The 19,478-nt window shown below is 37.9% G+C and overlaps 1 long non-coding RNA gene across 1 annotated transcript in view; it reads right to left on the bottom strand.

Moving 5' to 3' along the window:
• Positions 1 to 4,489: 4,489 nt before the first annotated feature.
• LOC131483100 (uncharacterized) overlaps positions 4,490 to 19,478 on the bottom strand; it is a 402,453-nt gene continuing 387,464 nt past the window's right edge. Inside the window, exons 5-6 of the long non-coding RNA XR_009247513.1 lie at positions 12,525 to 12,674; positions 4,490 to 4,650 (exon numbers count right to left, since the gene is read on the bottom strand). This is a non-coding gene — a long non-coding RNA (uncharacterized LOC131483100). The remainder of the gene's footprint in view (positions 4,651 to 12,524; positions 12,675 to 19,478) is intronic.

Raw genomic sequence — 19,478 nt, 5'->3', positions numbered from 1 at the left:
GCCAGCTTGGGCTGATTATTCCTGCCGGTTCTAGAGCTTCAATGCCCATTGACCAGGGTGAGAGGTGGGCCTGGTGGGGGTTATTGTGGGTCAACCCGACTGGGCTGCAGACCCCACTGGCTGATGAAAGAGTAGAGTGCATGCTGGGCAGAACCAGGCTGGACTGCAACACCCTTGGTTCCAGTGCAAGCCGGGACTGAGAACGGAGCCAGCCCAGCGATTGCAACCACCAACTGATTGTGGCGATGGACTGTGCTGGAACCGGTGCTAGCTGGAACATGCGGGAATCTGATCTGGGAATACTTCTAAGTCTCTTTGGTGATCTCCCCAATCGAACTGCTGGACTCAGAGCCCTGGCTAGGAGAGGACGGAGGATGGAACAGGTCAATCAACCACCTCAGCTAAACGTTGGGCAGCGAAATACTGGGCAAACGAAGACTCCATGATGGACTGTGACAATCAGTGGCTTCTTCAATGACCTAATCGAGCTGGGAGGGATATGACTGGCAGCGACCCATAACTGGAAGACTATAAAGACCACTTGAGCAAGTATCTCAGCATGCCCCACATCTGGGACCTTGGGCGGGTGGGAGACTGGGTGGGGATTCTCCCTCAATATTCCCCTTCACCTCAGATATATAAATAATGTAATAAAATATATATTTAAAATAAAAAAAAAAAAAAAAAATAAAGACTCTAAACCCCAAAAAAAAAAAAAAAAAAAAAAAAAAAAAAAAGAAAATACTAACACATGAAAATGCCTTGGAACTCTTTAGTATTCATAGTAATGCAGATGCTGCCTCAATGAGAAGCATGCTGAGTACCAATGGCTAACATTCTGAGTTTTGCTCTCTAGAAAGTTGTTGTTAGCAATTGTAAGAATTAATGTTGTCCCAAACTGCTTTTCCTGTCAATGTTTCAAGCAGGGCATTAACATTTGGTGAATGAAGAAGTCTTGTTCAAGAAACAATGTTGTCTGACTAAGCATTGTGCTAAGCATCATGAAGACATTGCTGAAGAGAAAAGGCCACGATGCATGCACCTGGATCCCGTGTGGGCACCGGTTTGTGTCCTGGATGCTCCACTTGCCTTCTGGCTCCCTGCTTGTGGCCTGCGAGGATAGTGGAAGATGGCCAGGGCTTTGGGACCCTGTACCTGAGTCGGGGGCCTGGAGGAAGCTCCTGGATCCTAGCTTCCAATTGGATAGGCTAGTTGCGGCCACTTGGGGAGTGAACCAGTAGAAGGAAGATTTCTCTCTCTTTCTCTCTCTCTATCTCTCTCTCTCTCTCTCTCTCTCTCTCCCCTTCTCTCTGTAAATCTGACCTTCATTTACTTTTAATAAATAAATCCTTTAAAAATATAGTTGGAAGAAAGGGAAGCCAGAAGACATGCACATGCTAATTCCTTCATATCTTTTTTTCAGAGATTCAATAAACATGGCCTAATGTGGCCATATGAATCTAACAAAAACTACTTTAGTTTGTCCTATGTTCATTTGTATCTGAGCTTAGTATCTCTATTTAGAGGATATAATATATACATGGTGAATTAATGCTTATCAGAACTATTGGAGATCTTGACTGCTGAAAAATTCACTTTTAATACTTGCAAAATAATGTTAATGTTATGAGCCTTTTATTAATAAATTAGTTCATCAAACTATCACAATTTTATAATCTATTAATACATGGAAATGAGCCATTTTTAATGAAATAGATAAAATCATTACGTATTACATGTGTAGTGGAATTTAAGCTTTTCTAACTTTTCTAGTGTGTTATTTTCTTTTATTACTAGCAAGAATTAATTCACAACAAGCCCTAAGTACACTGCTCAGTTACTGTGTTTTCAGCAATAATAACAACTACCCTCTACCCAAAATAAAACCTGTTTAAGACTATCCCAGGCCTCCCTGCCACCAAAATCTCACATATTACTTACTCTGGCCTCATGTTTTCAAAATTCTCTGAACTGTTTGACAATATAAATAATGTTTTAATGTCTTCTGAATTGACTTACAAAATACAAATTTCATCTGGTTTCTTCTTTCTCATATCTGTATTTGCTTTTCTTTATTATTTTCCCCCTTTTATGTACCCCTCTTACTGTTTGTTGTTCCTTTTTACAACTACCGCTTTGGCATTGGGTCTGAAACCTTGCAGCAGATTAGAACTGCCTTGGAAGTTAAATCTCAGAATTAGACATCACTTCAGACCAATGTCCTCAAAAATTCCAAAGCACAAACCAAGCATTATTTTGTTTGTTTGGATTTTAATTTCTAAGGGATTTCAACAAGAGGCAATGCTTGAAGACAGATGTACTTTATTATCCAAAACATGATCATCAAACTTGTAACTTGGGCAACACATATACAGTCCTTAGAAACTGAGAATCTCAGATCTGGTGCAATGATGTGATGGGTTAAACTGTTGCCCATGATGCTGGCATCCTGCCAATTCGAGTCCTTATTGCTCCACTTACAATTCAGCTCTTTGCTAATATGACTGAAGAAGTAGCATAAGATGGCCCAAGTCCTTGGGCTCCTACACTCACATGGGAGACCAAACGGAGTTCCAGGCTCCTAGCTTGGCCATTGCAGCCATTTAGGCAGTGAAGTAGCAGGTGGAAAATCTGTGTTTGGTTCTCCCTCTCTTTCTGTAACTATCTTTTCAATATATAAAATCTTTATATGTGTACATATATACACAGAATCACACATCATCTCATACAAACTAGAACAGAAAGTGCATTCTAGAATCCTAGATGACTCATACCCACATTAAAGTTGACTTAGATTATCAAAGTTTAGTATTGCTCTTAACTTGCCTTATTCTTTACCCCCGTTGCATTTATTTATGGAATGTACATTATCTGTGTGTTCCAATGAGGACATTAAACTCAACCTGAACTTAATATTCTTTGTTCTGCAATCAAGCCTCATCAATTTTTTTTACTAGTAAAATCTTAGCTTCATACTTTGAAAAACTGTGACTTTAATCTAATTTTTTTTCCCACCTATTTCAGGATTGTCACAGTTCCATATTCCTCCACTTGCCCTAGCAAAGACAGGAAAGTAGCAGTCACTGGCTCTTCGCTGGGAACATTTTTTGTTTTTTCCTTCTCTTTTTTCTTCTTTTTTCTTTCTTTTTCTATCTTCCTTCATTCCTTTCCTCAGTCTTTCCTCTCTTTTCTTTCTTAAAAGACATTTATTTTATTGGAAAGGCAGATGTACAGGGAGAAGGTGAGACAGAAAGATCTTCTATCCACTGGTTCATTCCCAAAGTGACTGCAACGGTCAGAGCTGAGTTGATCCGATCCAAAGCCAGGAGCTTCTTCCAGGTCTCCCATGCGGGTGCAGGGTCCGAAGGCTTTGGGCCATCCTAACTGCTTGTCCAGGCTACAAGCAGGGAGGTAGAAGGGAAGTGCAGGAGCTGGGACACCAACTCAAGCCATATGGGATCCCAGCACATCCAAGGAAGGCAAGGATTTAGCCCCCAGACCGTCACACAGGGCCCCGGTATAAATCTTCTTTCATGCACAGTCTAAATGTTTTTATTTTTCTCTTCCATTTCCTCTGTATTTCATCCCTTCTATTTGCACTACTATTTAAAACATATTTTCCTCTCACTTGGTCTTTTTTTCGGTAACTTCCACACATCTCATTGCCTTTAGTAATTCCTCATTTCAGTTATTGTGTGTGGCTGTTACAGCTTAATCTCCCCCAACATACACCACTATGAACTTTAATGAACTGATGTAAAACAAATTTATGATCTCTAAAGAAGACTTCATGTTTTAGCAATTCATTTATGAATTTCACTTTAATGGAATTATAATCTACCATCTTAATTACCACATTAATTTTTACATTTTCTGAATTCTTTGGTTTCTTTGGAAATGAAAAATAGGTGATCATTTTAAAAAGACTGGTAAAATCTTTAACAGTCAAACCAAGAAAGCTTTAATAGCCTTTGAGAATAAATATAACAGTGTTGTTTTTGCTATTAAGTTAGAAAAAATACTGTGTGTTTCCCATTTGGTTTAGCTCTTTCTACTGTGTATATTTTTAGAAACTATTAATACTTCTAATCACAGCCAAGGGTATTTCCTAAACATAATAATGTAATAAGATTAATTGTCCACACTGATATTTTAATGAGTTCAGATTTTGCTCAATCTTCAATATGTCATATTAAAATAATTAAATTTAATCCAAACTGGGATACTAATGATGATATATGCTGCCTACTTATCTTATGATTAATTTTTTAAATGAAATAACATTCCAAAGCTTTTGCCTTTACTACTTTGAAAGGCTTATAGACCATACAAATAATGAGGCAAGTCTTTCAAAAGGAATCTTCAGTTTTTAAATTGCAAAGTTTAAAATAAGCTCAATTTGTATATGCGTTTATTTTGAGAAGGGACTGGTTCAAGGGTGAGTAAACAGACAGATAATATCATTTACATTCTTTCATTAAGTTGATTTTTATGAAGGCAGTTTGGCTTGACAGTTAAACTGAGGTTTGAGTTGTTCTCATGCCACATTAGGTTTGATGAGTCTGGGCTCTCCGGCAGGCCGAGTGTCCTGCTGATGCCCGTCCGAGGAGGCATGGATGATGAGGGCTCAGGTACTTCAGTTGCTCCCACCTGGGTGGGAGATTCAGATTTATTTCCAATCTCCTGGCTTTTCCTGACTCAGTCCTGGCTATGTGTACACATTCAGAGACGATCTCTCTGCTTTCTTCCTACCTCTCATCTTAAAAGGAAAATAAATCAGAACTTTGAAAACTCATTTTCATACATACAATATTCTTGGGTATTAGTAGTTATATAATATATTTAATGGACTACTGCAATGGAAAATCATGAGTTGCTGAAACTGGCTTTGAGTCTGAGAAGAAGTCTGAATAAATTTAAATCCATTTAATTCTACTTCCTCTGATCAGGCATACTTCCTGAAGTCTTAGAAACAAAATGAGAATATGCATATAGATAGATGCCTTTAAGAGGAACGCAGTTGTAACCAAGGCATAAATATTTTCTACATTTTCTTATTTTTAACTGAGGAAAACATTAAATTTGTTCTGAAACACATGATCACATGCTGTGTGTTTTCATTCATTATTCAAATTAGCAGACTAATTCATTTTCATTCCCAGTCATTATTAAACAGAGACAGATCCTTCTGATGTAGCTGCTGAGTGATGAATTATGATCAAAATTATCTGACTGTTATAGACACAGCGGGCAGCAAATATTTCAAAAAAGTAAAACCACAGATTCTAACCAACAACAATTTAAAGGGCAAATCTTCCTCTGGGAAGAAATTGAAACAGTATTTTTTTGAAGTTTCCCTTGCCCTAAATCATGCAAAAATTTTCAAAATATGAAATTTCATAGATACCAAAAAACAAACATTAGCATCTCAGGGTTACAGGGATTTCACAAATTAACACAGTAATGATCCTATGCTTGAGTTATGAGACTGAGTGGCCACCAGCAGTGGGATCCAAACAAGGCTAGCTTTTCAGAAGTTGCTGGTTTCTTGGTTTCCATGTGCTGCTGTGGGTTCCTGAGAGTAGAGGCCACACAGCACACAGGAAGGGGTGGAGCTCAACTGTTTCTACCTGAGCTCTAGAAAGCAAGGTCATAACATCTGGAAATGCATAATGGTACATGCAGTAGTGGCAGTGCAGACTAGGCCTGGGAAAGCAGTAAGGAAGCAACAACCCCCAGAGGACCAGGGCAGCCGGGACAACCTGCCCGAGTGAGAGGTAAGTGCATGGTGGAGCTGTATAAGAAAGTCAGACAGGAGCCCGTGTGCTTCTTCACTCCGGATCTCACAGAAACGTGGGGAGAGTCGGGCCACTCCACAAACAAGATGGCCTGTATAGCCAAGCACTCTATTAGCAGATGTGACACTCAGATTTACATGTTCTTCGCAGGTCTCAATCCCTAGCTTTCTCCTTGTCCACAAGTAGCAACACATATCAGCTGTGACTTATCTCAGCAGCCACAGCATATCATAGTTTGGGCATAATTCTAATAAAGTATTTAAAATTTATCTGGAGAAAGCAGAGACAGGAAATTTTCCACAATCAATTCAAATCAGTTTTCTCCAAAATGTATTGTCTTGCCAAAAAAGAAGCAAAAAGAAAATATTTCCTCCTACGCTCGGCTTGAGAGAAAGTGCCATTTTTGTGAAAGAGGAATTCAGAAGCCCTGATGCATTGTCTCTGTCTTAAGCATCTGCGCATAGAGTGTAGCCTTTTCAGTCCATCACCCATGCTTGATTCAGGATCAAGAAACACAGGAGTTACTATGTCTTTAGCAACTGCCTCAACAAAATGTTTACAGTATTCATTTAGGAAGCAGATAACAATACTTTTAACAGAAATATAAAAGTGGCATGTATGTACAGAGAGATTCTCCCATCTACTGGTTTATTTACCAGATGTCCTTAAAAACCCTGGCTGGGCCAAGCCAAATTCAGGAATTAGAGATTTTTAAATTTTATTTTATTTTTAAAGACTTATTGATTTGTTATTGGGAAAGCAATAATACAGAGAGAAGGAGAGACAGAAAAAAAGATCATCATGTTGCTGGTTTATTCCCCAGATGGCTTCAATAGCCAGAGCTAAGTCAATCAAAAGAGAGGAAGCAGGAGCCTGGAGCCAGCAACCAGGAGACCCCTCCAGGTCTTCCATGCAGATGCAGTGTCACAAAGCTTTGGAACATACTCCACTGCATTTCCAGGCTGCAAGAGGAGAGCTGGATCAGAAGTGGAAGACCTGTGACACGAACCTCCACCCATATGGGTGACAGAGCCTTGCAGGCCAAAGATTAGTCAAGTGAGCCATCATGCTCAAACCACGGAGGCAACAACTTAACCTGGAACTTGGAGCACATGTTCTATGATCTGCTATTTCCCAGGGTGTGTAGTACCAGGAAACTGGATTGGAAGTGGAAGAGCTAGTACCCAAAGCAAGCTCTTGGGGATGGAATGCAGGTAACCCACACTGTGGGCTAACCCATCACACTGCGACACCCATTCCGACTCAGGCCTTTAAATTGTCCTGTTTGGACTGCACTATTGGTTTTTCTTCCTAGGCACTTTTTAGTTTTTAGGGGTTTTTTTCCTAGTCAGTATTCACTTTGTCATATACAAACCCAAAAGCTTATTTCTCTGATTAAGACCAATCTTAAACCAAAATAACAAAGCAAATCAAAAGATACAAACATTCCCAGGCTTCATAACACATAAAGTCCACATCTTCAGCTTAGAAAAGATATCTCATAATAAACACTCTGTTCCCTGAACTCTCCTATCTATAGTAGAATTTGAAACATAATAAACATCTTAAACATTTAATGACAGTATTTACAGATTCAAAGTACAATTCTAGAAAACCTTCACGTTTAGTATTTCTTCTGCTACCTACTTCTCTTTCTGCTAGATAAGCCTACACATGCAGTGTTTCTTCTCTATGTCTCTTTCCCTATACTCAGCTGTTTAACCCTATATGAAGTTATTTGATTAGGTACCCCTCTTTATAAATAGCTAACATGGAATTTAAAATAGTTATATTCCAACATTGATAAACTGTATTAGATCACCTATTTTTAAAGGTGTGTCTTTTGTGGGGACGGCACAGTGGTGCAGTAGGCTAATCCTCCACCCTGTCATGCCAACATCACATATGGGCATTGGTCCAAGTCCCTGCTGTTCCAATTTCCGATCCAGCTTTCTGCTTATGGCCTGGGAAAGCAGTGGGGGATGTTACAAGTCTTTGGGACCCTGCAACCACATGAGAGACACAGAAAAAGCTCCTGGCTCCCAGGTTTGGATCAACTCAGCTCTGGCAGTTATGGCCAATTCGGGGAGTAACAAGCAAATTAAAGAGCTTCTCTAGCTCTTCATGTCTCTGTGTAAAATATGCCTTTCAAATAAAAATAAATCTCAAAAAGTATATCTTTTACAAACTTAACTGTAGATAGATGCATAGGTAAGTACATAGATAGCTAGCTAAATATACAATGATGGGAAAAATGAGTGGAAAGTGGGGTGGGAGAGTGAAAAAAAAAATGGTGTCCTTACAAATGAACTCTGATTAGCATCAGGTGAGTGTATGAACTGCTGGTCCCTGCTCTGGAATCTGTCTGCCTGATTTTTTTTTAAGTGTGAGGAACCATGCATGATATTTATGAGCCTTTGATAGAAATAATCAGTCTTTTAAAAAACAAAAAAGTTTCCTGACATAAGTGGTACAATCACAGGTTTCAGCGGAAAGCTTGAAAGGTAGAAAGTGGAAGTTTTACTCATATTCAATACCTTAAGAGGCATTCTATTTTTTTATTATTTAATGTTATTAATAATAATCTGTTATTTTGAGTCCATTGAGCCTGAAGTGCCTAAGAAGTGAAACAGGATACCAAAATTCTGTCCCATTTTTGAATACTTCACTGATACATTGAAAGTCAAATCAGATGACAAAAATATCCTCAAAATTCTAAAATGCCATGGGAAATTATTATTCTCTCCACACATTCAGCAATTTAGTAGATGAATATTTCAAAGTATTTATTTAGCATATGAACAAATAGTGTCCTACAGAGCTCTCAGAAGTTTATTAAGCATTTATAGTAATGTGGAAATTTATTTTTTATAACACTCTTCTGGGAATTCTATTACAAGAAAACTCATTGTCAAACATATTTTCCTTCTCGGTCTTCTCTCCAGGGGAAAGAATAAGTCAAGGTTGTATTGATGTATAGTGGATGAGTGTTAAAAATTAGCACTTATAAATGCAGAAAAATTTTAGTTCACATGAAATGAAAAATCTAGAAATATTTTTGCTTAAATATTTTAACTGGAGAATTACTGCTTGTTTCTATCAAATCACTTACGAAATCTTCAAATTTCACATTTACTTTGATAACAGTTCACATTCATGATTTAATTCTTTTTTTATTCTAAATATCTTTGAAGATTGAATATAGAACTCAAGTTTGAAAATTATCTTTCTCTTGATTTTTACTTATGGTGTATATTACTTGTTTAAAAAATGGGATAAATTTTAGCCAGCAGTGGATTATCTTTTTACTATCTATTGCCCTGATATTTGTTTTTTCTCTTACATTTCTGCTTCTTTTAATAGTACTATTATTTTTTTTACATATAAGCTAAAAATAATAGGGAGCTTTATTTCTCATATTTTTTTTTGAACTCAGAATACATCAGTGTTTCATGGACACTTCAGATTCTTCCCTGAGTGTTTCTTGATGTATAGGAATATCTAGCTAAAACAGATTTCTCAAGCCAGAGAATATTTCCTTCTCACTGAAAGGTTATTTTGTATAATCTTCCAGTCAATACCTGCACACATCTCCCAGAGGCAACTATTGTGTTCTTATTTTTTTCCTGCCAGATAGTTCTGCCTGTGAGGGGCTTTCATCTAAGCAAAACCATATAACATGTACTTTTCTGGGTAAAGTTTCTTTTATCTATCTTACAGGTTTAGGAGTTATAGGGTATGAAATGTGCCTACTTTTAGAAGCCTACTGGAAGTTTTCCTAAGGCATTTGTTTTAGCTTACATTTTAAGCAACAAGGTTGAGAGTCTAGTTGGTTATATGAGCAAAGTTCAAAAGTTTGTGAAAAATGGAGTTTAAAGATACATTTATTTTGCCATAAAAATTGAGATTCATCCAGTTTTATGACAATATTTCTCTGGAGTCACTGGAGGAACTTTATAAGACCATTATTGTACTGACACATTTCTTATGTTGTGTATTTTAAAATTTTAGTCATTCTGTAGATATGCAGAAATCACATTTTGGGTTCAGAGTGAACTCTGATAAATGATGGTGTAATTGAAGTGGAAGGGCTTCTTGCTCACACATTTTCTTCATGCAGTATCTGTTCAAGTCTCTCGCTGATACTTTATTGAGTATATTGTATTTTCATTTTTTTAATTACACACACATAGGCATTTATATATATTCTATAGACTACTCAAAAATAGTTTCTATTAATTTTAGATAAAATCCTAATGAGATTATGATTTTGTAAAATTTAGGTTAATTTGATAAAACTGATACATTTCTAAACTTTATTTGCAAAGTAGAGCAATAAAGAGGATGAGAAGCAAAGACAGAGAAAGAAATCTTCCATTTCTTAATTTCTTTCTTAAATGGCCATAAAGGTTGGGGTTGGTCCAGGCCAAAGCCAGGTGCCAGGAGCTCTGTTATAGCAGGTGCTGAATAACTTGGACCATCTTCTGCTGCTTTCCCAGGAGCATTAGCAGAGGCTGGATTGGAAACAGAGTCGCTGGGACACCAATAGGCATTCCAAAATGAGATGCCAGCAGTACAAGGAGCAGCTAACCCTTCTTGCTAGCTCTAAAATTTGATATTTTTAACATTATTAAGTTTACATAATATTGTAAAATATGTTTTAACAATATATTTCAACATTTGGTCATTCCACCTACTTCTTTAATTTTATTATATACACATAAGGTGAAAATATTTCATGTTTTTCACAATACAGATTCAGAAGCATAGCAATACTAATCACTCTAGCCTCCTACCTACATTCCCACCACCCTCCTCTTGCCTCCTTCCTTCAGTTTTTAAAAAAGTTTTATAATGGCATACATTTATTTCACTTTACAGTCACAGACTTAATGCTTTACTATGTAGCTTTCAACAAATAACAGGTAGGGAAAAACCCCTACTATTCTTCAATAATATAGACACAAACTATAAGAAATAATCAAATCTTAAGATGTCAATCTCACTTTTAATAGGTTACATTTTCTTTTGCACTGTGTATTAGTTAGCATGAAGCACCTCAAGTTGAGTACACACATGCATGCATACATACACAAGCATACATACACAATCTTTTTAACACACAAATTTAACAGAATATTAGTGCACAAATTTCTGTAGCTTGTCTAACTCAAAAAGCAAATCTAATTTGCACTAGGAATGTCCTTAAAATTATACCATTTTCCCGTACTCTGCAACTTCTTAGGTATTCTAAGTAGGATTCAAGACATGCATGCTTACAGCTCTCTCTTTTGTATTGCGAAAATATAAACTCCACAGCATTTGCATTTGGTGCAGCACCCATTTTGCCACTTGTGACACCTGAGTATCATAGAAGTGGTTGCTTCAAGTCTCTGTTCTGCTCTCTCCACTACCACTTTCCATTAATGCAGAGTCTAAGAGGCAGCAGGTGATGGCTAAAGGAACCCATGAGGAGCCCAGATGGAGTTCCCGCCTCCTGACTTCAATATGGTTCAGCCCTGACTGATGCAGGCATTTCAGGCATGAGCCAGTAGATGGAAGGTTGATATCTATCTGCCTCTCTAGCTGTCCATCTGTCTCTCTCTCTCTCTTTGAATATAAGATGAAAACAAGTAACTACAAATTTAAAAAATTAGCTAACATTGTTTAGATAATTTATATATAAAACAACTGAAAAGCTATTAGAGTATGTTGGCTTTGTTGCTTCATTTATAAATATTTTAAAAAGGACTGAAAATAAAATGTTAATGCACTTTATGAACATGTTTGCATAACAATTTGCAAGGGAATTGGAACCGCTTTTCTCACGAATGTTTCACTCCAATTCTGAGATCTGAGTACTTCTTCTGTGTTAGTATTTCCCTCTAGTTCATTTTGCATATGTATATGTAACAGAAGTAAAGACACAGTCCAAATTGTCAACACATTACAAATTAAATCTGATTCGTCCCATTTTGCTTTTATGAGATGAATTTGTCTTTATTATTCCTTTCATCAAATAGTAACTAAATGATGAGTTGTATTTCTTGTAAGAAAACACTAAAAAAGAAAGGTCATGTGCTGTCTTCTATGAACAGCGCATAGACTGCTGCACTTAGAAAATATTCTTGACTTTCTAAAAAAGGTTTTCACATTATAGTAGCTGTTCATTTTCTTCTTTTATAATAATAATTCTGAACAGCTTCAATCTCAACTGCTTTTCCTTCTTGTTTTACATGTAGGGAACAAAATTAAGGATATGTAACAACTTACTCAAACTCATGTCTAACAAATATTTTGGTCAAATTAATATTTGCCTGGATCTTCTGGCTCCTAAAACAACAGTGTTTGTATAGCTAAAGAGAGAGCAGCAACTGATTTGCCTAAGTATTGTCAAAATGGGACAAATAACCATCCTTCAGACCCTGAATATGTTATCTAGTCCCAAACACATTTCTCTCTGCCTGCATAGTATAACAACATTGTTATAATTACCCATTATACCAGCCAAAATGGCTATTGCCTTTAGTCTGCAGCTGTAGCATATCATTTAAGCTTAGCAGGAGCCACTCCACTCCCTTGTCCTACAGATAAAATATCCTTATGATTTTCAAATCCCTGATATGTCACACCATGGAGTAAATTCCCTTCCACCACAATACAATCTTTATTCATCACAGGTAGATGTTTTGACATTTATACTGCTAACCTTTTTCATGGACTTACCTAATGTTCTACCCATCAGTGAATAGAATTCAATTTCCCAGCAAGAAAATGATCCTGTTCCAAAATTCTGCCCCAGTACTTAATGAAGTCGATTGTGATGTATAGCAATAATGTAGATGATTTAATCAGGAATCCACTTGAGATTAATACCTGTGGTGGAGAGAAGGAAGGTTAAGGTTGAAATATATCACAAGCTGCACTTCTGATAACTCTATGGGGAATCCTGAAGTGATCAGTGGCCAGTATTTGCAACTTCACATCCAACAGTCATTAATTGTACCAACCCGGCAAGACAGCAGGTCTCTAAGTTATGTGTCTCTCTCCAGTAGGGTAATAGTTTGAGTGGCTAGCTGAAGACTTTCTAACAGAAGGGGAATAAGTCTATCATTCTTTCTTTTTTTTTTTTAAAATTTATTCATTTTATTACAGCCAGATATACACAGAGGAGGAGAGACAGAGAGGAAGATCTTCCATCCGATGATTCACTCCCCAAGTGAGCCGCAACGGGCCGGTGCGCGCCGATCCCGAACTTCTTCCGGGTCTCCCACGTGGGTGCAGTGTTCCAATGCATTGGGCCGTCCTCAACCGCCTTCCCAGGCCACAAGCAGGGAGCTGGATGGGAAGTGGAGCTGCCGGGATTTGAACCGGCGCCCACATGGGATCCCGGTGCGTTCAAGGCGAGGACTTTAGCCGCTAGGCCACGCCGCCAGGCCCAAGTCTATCATTCTTGAAAGGAATATACATAGTACATCACAGTATCTATCACTCTTTCTTTAAAATTCATGATTTCTTTTGTTAATTAAATTTATTCATTAATTACATTGTGTTGTAATTTCATAGGAACTGGGATTCTCCCCACACTTCCCTACACCCTCCCCTCATGGTGGGTTGCTCCACCTTGTTGCGTAACCGTAGTTCAAGTTCAGTTGAGATTCCCTCTTAGCAAGTATATGCCAAGTATAGAGTCCAACATCTTATAGTCCAGTCAAGTCCAACTACTTACTGGGGAGACCCTCTCTGGTCTGAGGGCAGAGCCAGCAGAGTATCACCCCGATCAAATAAAAGCACTAACATATTATCAGCAACAATTAACATTGTTATGGAATTAATTGACATAGTATTGAGCAGCCAACATGTTAAAAATAAATGCGATTTCTTAACCCCATTCTGTGACCACCCCATTCACATTTCCATTTTCCCTGTTCCTCATATCATTCCCAGTTAGTAGGTGGTAGAGACCTTGAAAATGGGATGGATATTTTTTTCAGCTTTGATCTTCCCAGTATTTTCAGTTATTCACTTCCATATTTGCATTATTCTTTGTAAGACTGTCTGCCCTTTCCTCTTTTATAATATCTTTCTACAAATTTGAGCATTTCTGACATGAACTCAAACCTTACCAACAATTGTTCCACTTGATCTTTTCTTTCTACTCCTTTGAATGATACAACTGGCTGCACTACAGTTAGGAGGTAAAACTAGGCTGTAATTCATTCTTCCCCTTTCTTTGAGTCAAGCCTGGATTAATCCTCTATTCTACCATCTTTTTTCTGTCTTTAAAGTCTTATAAGCATTAGACTTGCTGTGAACAACTTATTCAAAAATTATACTTGGCACAGAGTCTTTCACACAGAGCATAGCCAATAAATACACACAGACCTTACAATAATATTTTACCAGAGACATCCTATAAAATATTTAATATTTCATTATCAAGAGGTCAATTTGAAAATGGTTTAACAAGATTTATATATGTATTGAAAAAGCAGAGTTACAAAGAGAGAAAGAGAAAGATCTTTAGCTTGCTGGTTCATTTCCCAAATGTGCACAATAGCTGTGGCTGGACCAGGCTGAAGGTAAGCGCCAGGAGCTTCTTCTAGCTGTTCTGTGTGAGTGAAGGGGCCCAAGCACTTGAACCATCATCTGCTGCTTTCTCCAGGCACATTATCAGGGAGCTGCATCAGAGTGGAGCAGGCTGACTCAAGCTGGTACCCATGTGGGATGCTAGCACTATAGAAACAGACTTAATCTGCTTTACCAAAACTCCATTCTCTACAGTTTCTATTATTCTGACATCTGTGCATGACGTATGGGTCACAGACAAGAAAAAATTTAGACACAGTTTAGTCTTCACCTCTGAATTAAGCTTTGTATACTCTAGCATGTTCTGTATATTGACTTACCACATCCAGTGTATAGGAAATATTCAACCATGTTCACTGTTCCACTTTCCTAAGGTCAGTCTTCCCCAGGTTTGAGAGTGCAATCAAATGTAAGTGTCTGCATCATGAAGCTTACATTTGAAAACACCAACTCAATTCTAGTTGAAACACAACTAATTAAAAATTTATGTAGGACACGAAAAGATACCAAATGGCATATGAATTTTAGTCTTCTTTTGGTTTTGGAAAAGTAATAGATAGTGCTCCCTTAAACAAAAATCTCTTCTCTGTTAATGCACGTTTAGAGCATTATCTAAAACTATGTCCTTATGCTGTTTGTACATTCGTGCTAAAGGGTGATGAAGTGGGAAGATGACATGTCCTTTGCAGCATGTTTGGTTTCTCTGTGGAAGGGAATTTGCTCTTTGTGAGCAAGAGGCTGACTCTATTTCCTCTTGAAATAACAGAAACAATTCTATAAAATAATAAAGCTCCATTACATCCAGGTAGCAATTCTCCTCCTAAAGAAACTGAACTCCCAAGTTGGGTTTCTAAGTTCTCTCATATTCCCCGTTTCTACTAAAGTAAGGGTGATCAGTGCTGACTGTCTACTGAAGTAATAATGATCAGTGATTCCACTGTAGCCATCATTTGGTTTACAAGAGGTCTAGCCAAAAGGGATGTAGCCAGCTCTCATTCTCTTCTACCCAAATCAGACTGAAAGGAGAGACACTGGTAAGATACTAGAACTTTGTAAGAACCCTGAACTCTGAAGTCTCCATACTTCTTAATTACGGTATCCTGAATTCAAATTATAATCAATATGTATTTTTCTAATAGCAAATATAATTAAGGATAATGAGTTTTCTTATTACTACCCAACAATCATGGAAGAATCAGCTTCAATCTTTGGAGAATTCTATTACAGTAAAAACAAATAAACAAAAAGGCTTAATTACTACTGAGAAAATCTGCCCTGTCTCTTCATCATAGTTGGAATAAACTAATTAATGTAATTTAAACAGACTAACAGTCACACTCTACAGACCTTTCAGGAAGGCTTCAGCTTTTTTTTTTTTTTCACATTAATCTGTGGAAGTTAACAATTTTCAGGGGCTTTCATTATTACGACCTCTGGCTCTGATGGTGTAGGTTTTCCATTCAAAAATGTAGCAGTTGGGAGGCATTTAAACGCACACAGAAATAGAAAAATCAGCTAGTTGTGGTAAAACAAAACAACTAGAATGCTTTTCTTTTATTACAGAATGTTTGGAGTCAGTTTTGTGTTATGCTTGGCTAGCTGATGGACAGTTTATTAAGAAAGAAAAGGGAGGCTGTAGAAACAGACACTTAGCTAATTCTATAAAGAAAAGCAAGAAAACAGATTTTGGGTGTTTACTGATTCAGTTATCCACTAGGAAATAATATTAAAATAATGTGTTTTACATATCTTTGCTTTCCTTTTAGCATAGTTTCCGATGTTTATTAGTGGGCTTCTCTTGAGTAGTAAATACCCATTTGTTTGATGAGTCTCTTTGATTTTAAAGTATTTGAGGATCTGACGTTTTCTATTTTAGATGTGATCAAAAGTGACTCAGTAGCCAATCCAGTTTAAATTCTTCTAACATTTCTGACTGGGAAGGAGTTTTGTAAACTATCTGTTGCCCTGAAAGTTAGAATTTGACTTGAATTCATCAACCTAGACACATAAGATTGAAATGAATATATGATGATCATAAATTCTTAGATTTATATTCTTATGTACGGAATATACAATGCGTTCAAGATCACTGAACCAAGAAAGAAGTGTGTGCAAGAAATGATTCAGAGTTTTGCATTGATTTGAAAACTAAACAGTGACTCCTGAGGATCTGCCTCAGGGGAGCCAAGTTATTAGACTCTCTGGGTTAAACCAACAACAGGAAGCCCTGGATGTAGGGAATGGAAGTTAATATTTATGTAAGCTTTGAACTATTGGGGTCCCTTAGGTTAACTAGCTGCGTAATATTAATGGGAAAATTTGGTCCCATCATTGTTTCCCATAGAATGGGGATATATCAGATTCTAGCTATTTAATGAAGACATTTGAAAATACCAGATTTTTTAGGGAAAATAACATTGTGAAAGACACACAAGGTGCTAAAAATCCCAAGATGTTATGAAAATATTAATAGTATAAAGAAAGAAAAGGGTTGGGTGGTGTCAAAAAAGCAATGGGTTCACTTTAAGAGGCATAACAAAGAGATCTTCAAATCAAGTCACAACAGAATCTGTGGCTTATGATGGCAGAGGCAGAAGACCCTAAGTACAAACATTTTGCATAAAGTTTGACAGTAATGTGAAATCATGTCGGGTGACTCAGTACATTTTTGTAAAACGGAACTGATACTCTTACTCCCATCAAGAAGGCACAAGAAATAAAGGACAAATGTATGAAGAAAACAAAAAGCACATTTTTTGGAAAAGTAAGAAATTAGATAAATGCCGAATGCTGGAATACATTGCTGGGTTTTGCTCTTGCCATGGCACTCGACTCAATTTCCACCTTTTTTTTTTTTTTTTTTTTTTGGAAAGTCAGATATACAGAGAGAAGGAGACACAGAGAGAAAGATCTTTTGTCCACTGCTTCACTACTCAAGCGGCCGTGATTGCTGGAATTGAGCTAACCCAAAGCCAAAAGCCAGGAGCCTCTTCTGGGTTTCCCACACATGTACAGGGTCCTAAGGACTTGGGCTGTCCTTTACTGCCTTCCCAGGCTACAAGCAGGGAGCCAGAAGGGAAGTCGGCAGCTGGGACACAAACTGGCATCCATATGGGATCCCGGCGAATGCAAGGCAAAGATTTCAGCTACTAGGCTACCATGCTAGCCCCCTCAATTTTAACTTTCAATCACACACCAATTAGAGAAAACCTAACATTCTGACTTGAGTCAGAAGACTCTGCTTACTATCATTAATGTAGTCACTCCTGACCATAGCCTCCTTTCCTTAACATTTAAAATGCTGTTAATCCATGACTGTGCAGTCTGAGGGGTACAGCACTGAGATAATGATAAAAGAGCCATTTGATTTATCTTTTCTCTTAGTAAAGCATAATTTTACAGTGACCTCAATAAATTCTTAGCCATTTGTTCATATTCAAATGGCTAACTTGATGCTGCTCACCCCGTAAAAATTGATTTTGGCTGTTTTTGAAATTATCAAGGCATGTAATGCTGGAAAAAGGCCACGAGTTGGATAAGCATTTAGTCTAGCAGAGAAGCGGGAAGTAGCACTTGCATTCCACAATAGAATTTCTGGTTCCTTCCCAGCTTTGAATTCTGACTGCAGTTTCCTTGTAATGCAGACTGGAGGTATAGGCAGTAAGGCATCAGAGGTTCAGGTACTTGCTGATCATATGAAAAAATTGGAATCAGTCTAACCTCTGCCTTCAACCCATTTCAGCCCACGGTTATTGCGCGCATTTGAATGAGCAGATGGATGGGAGCCCTTCCTGTCTCTCAATCTCTCTCTGCTACTCAAACAAATCAATTATTATTTTGGGGAACAAACATGGTGGCCAAAGAGAAAAAAGTTGAGATCCCATTTTTATGCTTTGTGCAAACTCCAGGCAAAACTGAGTCACCTTCAAAGACTGTGCTCAACATCATCTCCTTCATTTTCTCAGTGTTTCTGTGGTCCACCTTACAATCCTTAGGACATCATCTGGATATAGGGAGTTCCATCCCACCTGTTCCCTCTGCTTGGTGTCTGTGCTCTTGTCTGATCAATCTGGTTCCAGTTTCTTATCCGAATAACCACTCATCTACTTGAATGCTAGTGCTTACAGTGGTGGCGCACTGAAATTTCAGATTTTTTGCATCCATGCTATTTTGGGTTTCGGCCTTTTTGAGTATTCCTAGCATACCTTCACTTGAGCAACTCCAATTTTGTTCTAAGGAATTATTTAGCTTTGGTCCCCCCAAAAGACACCCAGAAATAGTGCTTGTTTGCAAGCAGTGCTTTTGGAAAAGGTAGAAACAAGACAGAACGTGAACGAGAACAAGATAGGAAAGAATCAATACAAGAAAATGTTACCTGATCAGATGGACAGAGCTTGAGCCAATATGAATGTCTAAGGAGAAATAGTCAATGTGCTTCAGACCTGCCCAGTCAGAGTAAAAGGAGCAAGCATTTCTCCATCATCTCCTGGCCACACTGAGTAAGGAAGAGTTCACGGCATCAATTTTCAACCTTCCCAGATATGCTGCCTAGATTCTGGAAATGTCCCAGCAGCATCAGAGAAACACAACGGGAAAAGCAGAGCACTAGAGTGAGTGACGAAGGTGCCATCAGGATGCACCTGACTGAAAGGCAGAAAAAGTTCAGTGAACTGATTATTTCAAGAAAGACTGAGGTAAAAGGTGGAACACACAGAATTTGCAGTAGTGCCTAGGAGGTGCTGAACATCGAAGAGAGGGCCAGGACTGATGCCCAAGGCCTCTAGCACAGTCTCCTCACAAGTGACATGATGTACCACTGGACAAAGGAAGATTAACTGAATACTTAAACCAGAGCATCTCTTCCTTTCCACTCAGCTTCATAACAAGGGAGCTTGAGTGATGAATGCCTCCATGGTGGTTTGTTATTCTAACTCGCAGCATGTTCTGAAATGTCACCAACCCTTCAATAAAATGAAGAGGTAAAAGTGCCACAAGAGCTATAACAAACTAAATCTCAGAAAAGGTCACAGCGTAGGGTGCTCTGGTTTCCTCATTTCTCATGGTTTTGTCAAAGGCAGGCATGCTTCTATG

This window comes from Ochotona princeps, chromosome 23 (assembly GCF_030435755.1).
Source record: "Ochotona princeps isolate mOchPri1 chromosome 23, mOchPri1.hap1, whole genome shotgun sequence".
NCBI classification, from domain to species: Eukaryota; Metazoa; Chordata; class Mammalia; order Lagomorpha; family Ochotonidae; genus Ochotona; species Ochotona princeps.
Note: the sequence above shows the minus strand (reverse complement) of the source record. Positions and strands in the feature narration are given on the sequence as shown.